General features: G+C 32.4%; 1 pseudogene across 1 annotated transcript; it reads left to right on the top strand.

The window, feature by feature from the left end:
- The first annotated feature begins 1647 nt into the window (after positions 1–1647).
- LOC143601615 (bystin-like) lies at positions 1648–5417 on the top strand (annotated as a pseudogene). The gene is made up of 10 exons (XR_013147689.1): positions 1648–1770; positions 1861–2058; positions 2754–2877; positions 2944–3007; positions 3130–3457; positions 4304–4383; positions 4604–4651; positions 4753–4899; positions 4969–5041; positions 5119–5417. The product of XR_013147689.1 is annotated as a bystin-like (transcript).
- Positions 5418–12886: the final 7469 nt, after the last annotated feature.

Below are 12886 nucleotides of genomic sequence, written 5' to 3' on the forward strand. Positions count from 1 at the left end.
GGACTAATTAGGCTTTAAAAACCCTAAGTATGAACTCAACTCTGCAACATATTGTAAATGAAGTTCAAAACAAAACTATAATTTCATATCGTTTTTCAGCCCGAATAATCTAATTCTAATTCACACCAAAACACATTAAAAAAACTACCAAAATAAAATGTTTCACAACCAAAGATAGGATTCAAACCCTGAACCCTAAACTTAACATTCCATACCTTTCCACTACACCACTTGTCTAGTTTTGTTTGAGGGTTCACTCAAACTTTATAAGGGGTTCACTCAAGTTTTTTATGGGGGTGTTTACAAGAGCTTCTAAAAATTACTTATTTGTTTATTTGATTTTTGAAAAATAGAAGCTTTTGTTAAACCTTCATTTTAAAGCTTCAAAAGCTCAAAATTAGAACATTTCAAAATTGCTTTTGCTTTTGCTTTTGAAAAAACAAATAAGCAACTCTTAGGGGGTGTTTGAGATTCCTTATTTTACCTCCTTATAACTTTTCATTAAGTTAATAAGTTACAAAAGTGTAACTTATGGAACTTTTCCTCTCATAATATAAGCAATCTCAAACACCTTATTACTTTTCAAAAAGTTTATAAGTTATAAGTTAGTGAAAATAGGTAATCCCAAACACCCCCTTAGAAGCTCAGCCAAACACCCCCTACATACCATTACATTATAATTCCGATAATCTGGGGTTTATGTGAATGCCCTCAAAAATTGTTATGCATAATTATATTTAATAGATTTTAATAACAAACTCATATAAGTTTTCGGGTTCGGGTCGGTCCTTGGTTTGGACCATACATTTTTAATACATAGCTAAAAAAAGTTTAGAAAGCTACTCAAAGTTATCCGAAAACCACCAACACATCCAAACACATTCAACTTTTTCCCGCCCTCTCCGAATCATCTAGCATGCATTTTCTTTACGTCTCTTACAAGAAAATTACAACAACATCAAGATTTCGAAGACCGTCACTTCTGTCTCACACATTTGCCAGCACTAGCTCAAACTGAATTAACTATGTTCAGGGCCGTCTTCGAGAATTTAAATACCTCAGCCGAGCTAAAATAAATAGGTCATAACGAGTAATGAAATATAAAGGCTTGTAGGCCCAATACCTCAAATGAATTATAGGTAAAAAAAAACTGGGCATAACATCTAACAAGAGGATCAAGAATTGTAATTATTTTATAAAAAAATAAAAAACATATGTATAATTTTTTCACCCTCGAAAATTAAGTGTCCCGACCGTCGCTCGGGTTGCCCAACCCACCCATCTAGCCCTGCCTGTTTTTAAAAGGCCTTGATGTGGCTTAAATCGAAGAGACGAAGAAAAGTGAAATGCGGGTCTTGGTCTAATACCCTAACCGGAACCCGTAACGAGAATGTACGTCCAACCAACGGGTCAGGTTTTATCCGGTTCGGTCCGGTTTCAACTTTCAGTGATCACTCGTTGAGCATAAATAAATAAGCCCATATTTCCCCCCTTTAAAAAAGCATCAAAACAAGTCCTTGGCAAATCGTTATTGTCAAATACTGCCACTATTTAAATTAACATAATTTTCCAAACCTTTCACCTTAGGGTTTTGCTTTGCTAGTGTGTTTGCAGCAGCCAACAATACACAGCAGACCTTCTTCATCAATGGGGAAGAAACGAGAGCGGCATCAGAATCCAGAGCCTTTCTTATCGGATGACACCACCAACAAATCCTCCGTCTCCAAGAAGCGAACCAAACCCGCCAAACAACACCAGCAAGAAGAAAAGGTGTGTGCTTTCCCTACAAATTTGCATATAACAATCACAGATCTCTCGACGAAACAGATTTACTTACCTTAATTAATATGTATTTTTCAGCTGTTATCGGCGGGCATGAGCTCAAAGATTTTGAAGGAGGCTTTACTTCAGCAGAGAGAGATTCAGGAAGAGACTGATGCAGAAAACCCTAATAACATTGTGTTCCCGGACGAACCTGTTATTCAGGCTCAGTTAGACGACGACGTCGACAATTTTGCTGGATTTGCAGATAATCAGAGTCAATTTGGTGGTTATGAGGTATCCTTATACTTTATTGTTTATTAAATTTAGGGTTTAAGGTTTAAGGTTTAGGAATTGACATCAGGTGTGCAAACGAGCTGAGCTACTCAAGATTGGATTGATAAAAAGCTCGAAACTAGCTGACCCTCAAATAAAACTTGTTTAGTTACCAAGATTGAGCTTTGTATGGGAAAATTGTTTAGGCTCGCGGGCCTTAACGGGCATTGTGTGTTTTTAAGTTTTTAGATAGATTTTTGGACTTAATTTCACACTTCACGTTAGAGCTTGTTTTGGCTGCCAAAGGTACTGTACATGACCTCAAGCCGAGCTTAAGCTCGTTTAAGGTTTATTTAACCATATAAAAATAAAAAACAAGGCATATAAATTAGTAACTTTTAAATGAGCTGAACCCGAACCGGGCTTGGTCCTGAAAAAAGACTCACGGGTTCATATAAAGCCTTACAAAAAGAGTTCCAAACGAGCTGAGCTCAAGCCCAAGCTCTCATAAGTCAAAACAAGCCAAGCTCAGCTCATTTGCACACCAGGACATTATATGAATTTGTTCATCAAATTTAAAGTTTAGGGTCTAGGGATGAATCACATTCAATTTGGTGATTATGAAGTTTCTTAATCTTACATTATTTATATTTTTTATGAAATTTCTGTAATCAATAATATTTTGGTTGAAATATTGTTTTATTTTGATATCACAGGATGAAATTAACGAAGATGAAGAGAAGTTGTTGGAAGCTTTTTTCTCTAAGGATGCACGAACACAGCGAACTTTGGCTGACATTATTGTGGAGAAATTTAAAGAAAATAATCAAGTGCCTGCAGGTTTGAATCCTTTTGATATCATGATTACAGTTTATTATTGTTTATGATACTGAAAATGGTAGATAGGCTCATCTGCAGGAGTTCAACCCTTGCCCAAATTGGATGATTCAGTCATTGAAATATACAAGAGGTGATACGCATGTCCATTATTGAATTTAATTTATTTTAACATGAATCATGAGTTTATTGATATTAGAAGAATTTTGACATTAATCATTAAAATATTGAATTTTTATAAACTCTGATATGCAGAGTTGGGGAGCTTTTTAAGAAATATACGTCAGGAAAGGTGCCATTGGCTTTTAAAAGCATACCAGCAAAACAACATTGGGAGGAACTTTTGTATTTAACAGAGCCAGACAAATGGTCACCAAATGCAGTGTATCAAGCCACTAGAATTCTTGCTTCCAATATGAGTTCTAAAAAAGTGGAGCGGTTTTACAAATTTGTTTTACTTCCTCGTATTAGACTCGATATAAAGAAGAACAAAAAACTTCATTTTGCGTTATATCAAGCTCTGAAAAAAGCTGTGTATAAACCAGCTGCTTTTAATAAAGGAATTTTGTTTCCGCTATGTGAGGTATGAGATTGATCAACCTTATTGATGTTTTTCTTATAATAGTTTTAGCAGAACTTTAAATTATCTTAAAGGACTAAATTGTCCTTAGTACACACTTGTAAATAGATGAGATGAAATTCTGTTAGGCATGATTATATTAGCATGTAGAAAATTCCATTTCACGAAGGTTTTATTTGCAAACATTTCTAAATGCGAATGTTGAGATCTAGAATCCAGAAATAAAATGTACCTTCAGTGATTTATTACCCACAAAACCCTATTTCTATTAGAAGAAACTACTCACCAAGGTGATGAATAACTTGGACAAACTACAAAATCAAATACCTAAAAATATAATTTTTACAATGATTTAACACTCAAAGATGACATAAAATGATCTGAGACATGGCGATCAATGATCTAAACTCTCAGACTTTTCTTGAACTATATAGAGAACAATGGCTCATTATAAATCATTCATATTTATATTTGTTGAGTCATTGTTCTCTCTACAAATTGAGTGTTTAGATTATTGATTTTCTTAACTTTGATAAGTTTTAGTTGTCTCTGAGTGTTAATCTTGTAGAGAGTATATGCTTAGGTATTTGATCTTGTAATTTTTCTGATCTATTCATCACTTTGGTGAATGGTTTGTTGTGATAAAATTAGGGTTTTTGAATGTAAAATCCTTGAAGTTACATTTTTATTTCTGCAATTGTTAATCTGTATGCTTGCATCTAGAAAACATTTACAATATTGTTTCTTTAAAACAAATTCTTGACCAAACTGTGGTTATATTCAAAATATTAACTTCTGTTTTACTTTCCTCAAAGTTCAACCATAAGGGAATCTGTGTCTTCTGTGCAGTCGAGAACCTGCAATTTGAGAGAAGCTGTTATTATTGGAAGCGTTCTTCAAAAAGTCTCTATTCCACCGCTTCATTCTAGGTATCCTGTCAACTTTAGTTAAATTTAGCAAAAGAATCATATTTTATATAGGATTAAAAAATGGCATCGTATATTCTATATAATTCTATGTATTTATTTTTCAGAATTAGACCAAAGAGACGCTACTTGGTTGAAATCTTTTTTTATTATTTAATTAAAATACGCACCATTTTATTTTATTTGGATGAAAATGCAACTAAAGTGTTAATATAATTGGCAGTCTTGCTTTAATGAAACTTGCAGAAATGGAGTATGGCGGCACAACAAGGTATTTATTGACATTTATATTTATTTATGTTATTTATTTACGTGCACATAATGTACAACAGAGTTACCTGATGCTTTTGATTTTTTTTGGTCAAATTGTAGTTATTTCATAAAGCTGTTAGTTGAGAAGAAATATGCGTTACCATATCGAGTTATCGATGCAATGGTTGCACATTTCATGAGATTTTGTGAGGACTCGAGGGACATGCCCGTGATTTGGCATCAATCGCTTCTTGCATTTATGCAAAGGTTAATTTCGTCCCTTTCTGTTTAATTTCATATCTCCTTTAGGGTATTAATACATGCAATTTTATGCAGGTACAAACATGAACTGACAAAGGAACAAAAAGATGACATTAATTATCTTGTGAAGAAACAGAGACATAAAATGGTATTTGAAGAACATAAATATAAAAAAAAAATAATATAATGTTTTTACATTATTAAAGTGATTGTTTCTTGATGTAGGTTACACCTGAAATTTTAAGAGAGATAAATCATAGCCGTAACCGTGGCGAGAGGGAGGATGATTTAATGTCAATATATATCCTTCATTCCTTTGTATTATAAAAAAACTGCGTACTTTTTAAAATATAATTTTTATATTTTTGGTTCTTGATTATAAAACAAATTTCATCACTTTTATTTTCTTAACTCTGTATCACCTTCCCCAATTTCTGTGATCAACAAAACTATAGATGAAGACAGATTTGATATTCCAGATGTTCCTATGGAAGAGGATTAATCTTCAGAAACTCATTCATTCAATTTGGTAAGTATGCAGCCGCACTCAAACACTACGCTATAGAAAATCATAACTGACCGGTAAAAGTTTTTTTTTAAGGATAATTCTCTTGTTCCAAGGGGAGGGGAGTTTTATGTTCAGAGGCTTCTTGAAGCTGCAAACATGTGCTGAATAACCTGGAGTTATCGGTGTTAGCGATTTTGTAGAATATATGTCGAGTTGGATGTCATATGACGTTTTTTGATAGGGATTGAAACTAAAACCAAGTGTATTGTGAAATTGTTTTATTTATTATTGAAGGCTTTTCATTTAGCTAATTTGAAAGAATCTTGTTTTTGGAGTCCAAATTCACTATTCAGACTTCAATTTTCACACTGCTTGTCTGTACTCGGTTTTTTGCCCAACCAAATCTACAACCCTTAGTGCTATCTTTTTTGTAATTGATAGTCGCTGGAGTTCTAAAGTTAAATAAATTTTATTTTTAAAACGTCCTATTATGTAAATACTAAGACCAGGCCGCTGGCGCCCCCTCCAAATGTAGGGTTCTGATTGGTGATCACCTTGGCAGCCCCTCCTCTCCCTTTCACCCTCACTAACCCACTCACGCTCAGTCACTGGTGCCCCTGCTTCTGCCCATGCCAGGGTGGTTTGACGCTCTCCATGTGCTGATGTGGTGGTGTATGTTAGCATACAACTCATAGCCTAAATATGACCAAATGATGTAGGTGTTAACGTGCCAAATGGTGACATTTGTTGGAGGAATCTGCCAAACTATTGAATAAACGAAAGCAATAATAAAATTAAACGTGTGTCGTGTGTAATCACACTGCCTTAAAAGCGATTTGAGCACTACCGGGGTACAAATAGATGTTGCCAATCGCTCTCCAAGGTTAGCACGGAGATGAATTGAATTATTCTTGTGTACTCAAGAAGAAATCAATGATGAAGATTGGAAGAACGTATGATCAAAGTGTTTTTGGGGATGATGTAATCTGATTAGGGTTAATCAAATATGAAAAAGAAAAAGAAAAGTATTTTCTTTTAATAACCGTAAACAAGAAAAAAACCATATGATGGTTTTTAAAACTAATTAGATATATTAAGTTTATATTTAATAATATTAAATATACGTTTGAATTTCTTTTTATTCCAACAATCCCCCACAAAAAGATAGTCACAATCGTTCAAAATATTCTGATCATATATTAAGTTTGTTTTGTACATAAGTGTTAATATCTTACTATTTGAATTAACACGTAGTGGAGTGAGGCAACATTAGAATTTCATTAAGTGAATAACTCTTGAACTTAATGAATTCAGATGAGACCCCCACAACACATACCAAACTCGGTGTTCTATTCAATCTTCGCGGTACTACAACAAATTATGTGGCCATTTACAAACCTTGGAATTCATGAGTGATCTAAAGAGATAGCCCATATCTCTTGTAGAAAGCGACGTCACCTTCACACTCACATAGGTGATTTCAATTAAAAGCTTATCTCATACATAGACTAACCCACACTTTGGTTATGAAAACATTAAGAACATAAGAATGTTCAACCTCTACACATTTTCGGTGAATTCATCAAGTTCGTCTTAAAGAACCACCTCATTAGGCTATGAATTCATTAAGAGATAATTCTCAACCTTTATTTAAAACACTACCTTTCGCCATAGGGATGAGAATGTAGTGTAAATTAGGATTCATATGGTTTCGTTTGACCACTATGGGTGCCCACCATACGATCCTCACTATTGGGCTTGAGCCCCATCCCCCTCGACGTTGATAAGACCAAACCTTTAGTCAATGCTTTAGTTAATGGATCTGCCAAATTTCTTTCAAATCTCACAAATTCTAAAGCCATGACACCATCTTTCAACATATGTTTTACCGAACCATGTCTTAGGCGTATGTGTCTTTTCTTGCCATTATATACATCATTCTTGGCGACACTTATAGCAGCCTGTGAATCACAATGAATAGGAATAGGATTTACCTCCCTTCCCCATTGTGGAATATCACCTAATAAACTTCTCAACCATTTTGCTTCTTGCCCTGCTAACTCAAGAGCAATAAATTCAGACTCCATATTGTTTAGACGATTTCCATGATATTGCACCACCTCCTAACATAAACACATACCCACTAGTAGAACTTACTTCATCATTATCAGAGACCCAATTAGCATCACAATATCTTTCTAACACGGCAGGAAATTTATTATAATGCAAACTTAAGTCTATAGTACCCTTAAGATACCTTAATAATCGATGAACCGCATCCCAATGTTCCTTACTAGGATTATGTGTATAACGACTGAGTCTACTAACTGTATAAGCTATGTCTGGTCGAGTAACATAACACTTCCTATGATCCTTGCATATTCAAGTTATGATACACCTTCACTTTTATTCTTTTTAAGGTGTACACTAGGATCATAAGGAGTTCTTACGGGTTTTACATCAAAATTACCAAACTTTTTAAGTACTTGTTCAATATAGTGTGATTGATTTAAAGAAATACCATATTGATTTCTTTTTATTTTAATTCCTAGAATTACATCAGCCTCACCTATGTCTTTCATCTCAAATTTAGATGATAAAAAAGATTTGGTTTTATTGACATCATTTACATTAGCACCAAAAATCAACATATCATCCACATATAAACATATAATGACATATCCTGATTCAAATTGTTTAGAGTATAGGCACGAATCAGAATTATTCACCAAATAACCATCCATTTTTAAGGTATTATCTAATTTTTCATACCATTTTTTAGGTGCTTGTTTCAACCCGTATAAATATTTTTTAAGTTTACATACTTTATTCTCTTGACCTGAAATAATAAATCCCTCAGGTTGTAACATATGGATCTCCTCATCTAAATCACCATTTAAAAATGCTGTTTTAACATCCATTTGATGAACAACTAGATCATGTATAGATGCTAAAGCAATAAGTGACCTAATAGTTGTGATCTTAGTTACCGGAGAATATGTGTCAAAATTATCAATTCCTTCTTTTTGAGTAAACCCTCTAATTACATGTCTAGCCTTGTATTTATCAATAGTTCCATCATGTCTTAGTTTTTTCTTAAAAATCCATTTACTAGTAATGGGCTTAGTCCCTTTAGGCAATTCAGTTAATTCCTAAGTATTATTAAATAATATAGAATCTAGTTCACTTTTAATTGTCTCTTTCCACAAACTAGCATCAACAGAAGTTACAGCTTCTTGATAAGTTTTAGGATCATTTTCAATCAAGTATACAGAAACAAATTCCTCATTAAGCATATCAATCTGAAAGTTTTCAGTTAAAAAAGTCGTAACAAAATCTGGCCCATAACTAGTCTGAGTTCTACATCTCTTACTCCTTCTAGGCTCAATATTATCAATAATCTCATTAATTGAACTAGAAGATGGCTCATTAGCAGACAACATACTATTAGATAACACAATATCTTTACATTTTTTCCAGGGAAATTCATTTTCAAAAAATTCAGCATCTCTAGATTCAATAATTGTTCTATCACTTAATAACATGAATCTATATGCAGCACTATTTTGAGCATAACCAACAAATACCGAATCTATAGTTTTAGATCCAATATTGGTTCTTTTAAAATCAGGCAATCCAACTTTAGCCATACACCCCCACACTTTAATAAATTTTAAATTAGGAGCATAGCCTTTCCATAGTTCATATGGTGTTTTATCTTTTCCTTTATGTGGAACTCTATTAATTACATGACAAGCAGGTAAAACAGCTTCCCCCCACATGTTATCAAATAACCCCGAACTCAAAAGCATAGCATTCATCATATTTTTAAGGGTTCTGTTTTTTCGTTCGGCTATACCATTCTATTCAGGAACATAAGGTGCACTAAACTCATGTATAATACCATTTTGTTCACAAAATTCTTTAAAAGTGTTAGTAATATATTCACCGCCTCTATCAGATCTTAACCTTTTGATTTTTCTATCAAGTTGGTTTTCAACTTCAGATTTATAAATCATAAAAGTTTTGTCGGCCTCATCTTTAGACCTTAAGAGATAAACTTTAATATATTTTGAATAATCATCAATAAACGTCATATAATAATGTTTACCTCCTTTACTAGTTGTATTTTTAAAATCAGCTAAATCTGAATGAATAAGTTCTAGCAAATCAGTACTCTTGCTAGTTACCTTTTTAAAAGATTTTTTAGCATGTTTGGCTTCTACACATACATGACACTTAACCTTTTCATGCATATTACTAACATGAATCGTGCCCGCATTTTTAAGTCTTTTAATAGATGAAAATCCAACATGACCTAATCTAGCATGTCACATATCAGCAGACTCAACAATATAAGCAGAACTAGATGCATTATCAGAAACATTAACAGTGTTCATCACAAATAATCCACCACTAAGATAGGCCTTCCCAACAAACTTGATCCAATTGCTCACAGCTCGAAGATACTATCATAAATATAAATGACAATATCTAATTAATTATTTTGTTCAAATAATACTCACCATATTCACCATAAAACAATTCAAATAAATAACTACAATCATTTAAATTCAAGTTTGTCTTCAATATAACCCTAAGGTATTTCTAAGTGTCCATCCTTCAACCCAGGCAACCTGCATATGCGTAGAAAATGGAGTTTTGTCAACAAACATGTTGAGTGAGTTTACCACCAAGTTTTGACACAAAAATAATGTTAATATAATAAATAAGCAAAACGTAATAAATGCGGTAATGAAATCAAACCATAAGCAAGTAAGTTGTCGATTAAACCATTGCCAAACGAATTGGGCGCAGATAATCAAACACGAGCAAATAAGAATAAGACCGTTGCCAAGCGAATCGGGCGGTGGTCAATCGAATGAGAACCCTCTCCAAGGGGATATGTCAAACGATTGAATACAATAACAAATAAGCACATAACAAGTAGATTTGATTAATCACACACAATTACACGTTTGCTATTTTTGATATGTGTGTATATATAGATATGTATATATAGTATGATATACGCATATATCCCCAAAGCGTTTGTGAAAATTGAGTAAAATAGGGGAATGATAAAACTCACCTGATCGATTAAGCCAAACAGAAATGTTTACGACAATAAACGATAATCACGCTCTTCGAGAATTACCGACAAGGATCCTAATTAAATGATATTACGAGTGAATTATAATGATATAATGTGTATAACGAATTTAGGATTTTGATGTGATTTTAGTTACAATTATGATTGGTATATTATGGATTGAACGATCGATCTCTACGGATTATTGTTATTCCAAAAACAATATTACTAATTACCATTTAATTGTGAGAGTCATCGTTTATTGTATAATTGAATTTACACTTAATTAGTTTAAATAAATATGAATTGAGTTATACTATAAGGATAGACGTTTAAATATATAATTATTATAAAATTTATATTTTAGAATCTTTAATGAAATCCGATGGTAAAATCATATTAACATGTTTAATATGTTTATTATAATTTTATTTAAAACGAATAATATGTGTGTATATATATATTTAATATATATATATATAATAAATATGAGCAATTTTTTATAAAGATATTTTAACAACAAGAAACACCAATATTAGTGTCGGTTTTTAATAAAAAAAATGATTTATTATTAATAAGAAATATATACATATACATACACACACACACACACAAAAGCTTGTAACGAAACTAGCCGACACGAAACGTTTAACTTTTATGACGTTGGTTTGAATAAAATATTGTTAATTTAATAATTTAATATTAGTTATAATATATTTAAATAATGAAAACCAATTAAATTAAATAAAATACCAAAAAAACTTGTTGGTCGGACTCGAACCCGCCACCTCAGCCGGCCTAAGGAATTAACACACACACACCAGCCAAGCGTGCTAGTGTGTCAGTTGCTTAAGTGTTATGAATGATTTATTATATACAGAACTTGTAAAATCACAAATTGATCATAAACCCTAACTCATCAAATCGCTCAATCCGTTAAGCGTTCGTTTAATTGATGTTAGTGTTAATATGAAGCACAACAAGATGATCTTAACCATATATTTGATTACCTAATTCGTCATTTATACACGGCCTAACTGGAGACAACAGCGCCGGCCAAAGAAAGATGACGAACGGGTATAAACGGCCGATGATAATCCAATTAACCAAAGGGGTTTGGTTGGCGCTGATATTAGAGACGTGCAGACACGAGCAATTGAAGTATAATCAAGCTTTAGATATATAATTGGTTTTAGGGTTTAAGACGGTTCATTATATATCAATTCGTATCCGATTCTGATCTCGTTTCCTAATTGTTGATGTCAGTTAAGCTGATTATGGCAAAAGAAATCACAACCATGATTCAATTCCTAATTTAGATCGATAATTGTGGCTCAAGTAATCTAAACGGGTCATGGATTTGGGTTAACGGGTCATGGGTACGGGTCTGGGTAATTGGGTTACAAAATATTATACATAAATTGCAATTTAGTCCTTAGAGATTGAAGATGGAAACATTAGAAGATTAAAGTTTAGTTTTGGGTGAAAGATGTATATTTTCCAAAGTTAAATATATATTAATTAAATATAATAAGCTAATATAACTTGTAAAATAATTTCTCGATATACGTGAAACTTTTCAGTGATAAATTTCCCGAACATAAAACGGATCGGGTAATAGGTATAAGGTTGTATGTGGAAAACTCGAGTTGTTACAAATAAACGGGTAATGGGTATCACTAAACCCAGATAGCTTTTAAATCGGATTATAACATATCATTTGTTTGTGAAACCATTTCATCATCAAACCTCAAGTATATTAATTATTAAATTTCTTATAATAAATAAAATTAAAATCCAAATATACATATATGAATATTAAAAACGAATAATGTAAAACAACCCCCGTAATACGGGGGATAAAATCTAGTTTTTAATATAATGAGATGTTATAACCTGTTTAAAAGCTATATGAGTTTGGTGAGTCATTTACTCGTGAATTCGGGTCAAATGCGTGAGAAGCTTTCATTTTCAAATAAAGCAATCTGATGGCTTAAGAAAATTGTTGTTTACATTTTTCATTTTTTAGTATTTATTTTTTGGATTTTAATTTTCTTTATTGTAAGAAAGTTAATAATATACTTAGGGTTTGATGATGAAAGGGTTTCATAAATAAATGATATGCTATAACCCGTTTAAAAGTTATCTGGTTTTAGTGACCCGTGACCCGCTTATGTTTTTTTACTGTAAAATTGTTTATTAATTATAAATAATATCTTTTTCTTTTTAAATTGGATATTAAATTTTAGTATATCCCTATTTTATAGGATTTTCATATCAAATAATTGGTAATATTAATTTTTAATTTAACGAGATGTTATAATCCGTTTAAGAGCTATCTGGTTTTGGTAAGACTCATACCCATTAATTTGGGTTAAATCAATGAGAGGCCT

This window comes from Bidens hawaiensis, unplaced genomic scaffold, assembly GCF_021521415.1.
Source record: "Bidens hawaiensis isolate Kalapana, Puna unplaced genomic scaffold, B.hawaiensis_p1.1 tig00001960_1, whole genome shotgun sequence".
Lineage (NCBI taxonomy): Eukaryota > Viridiplantae > Streptophyta > Magnoliopsida > Asterales > Asteraceae > Bidens > Bidens hawaiensis.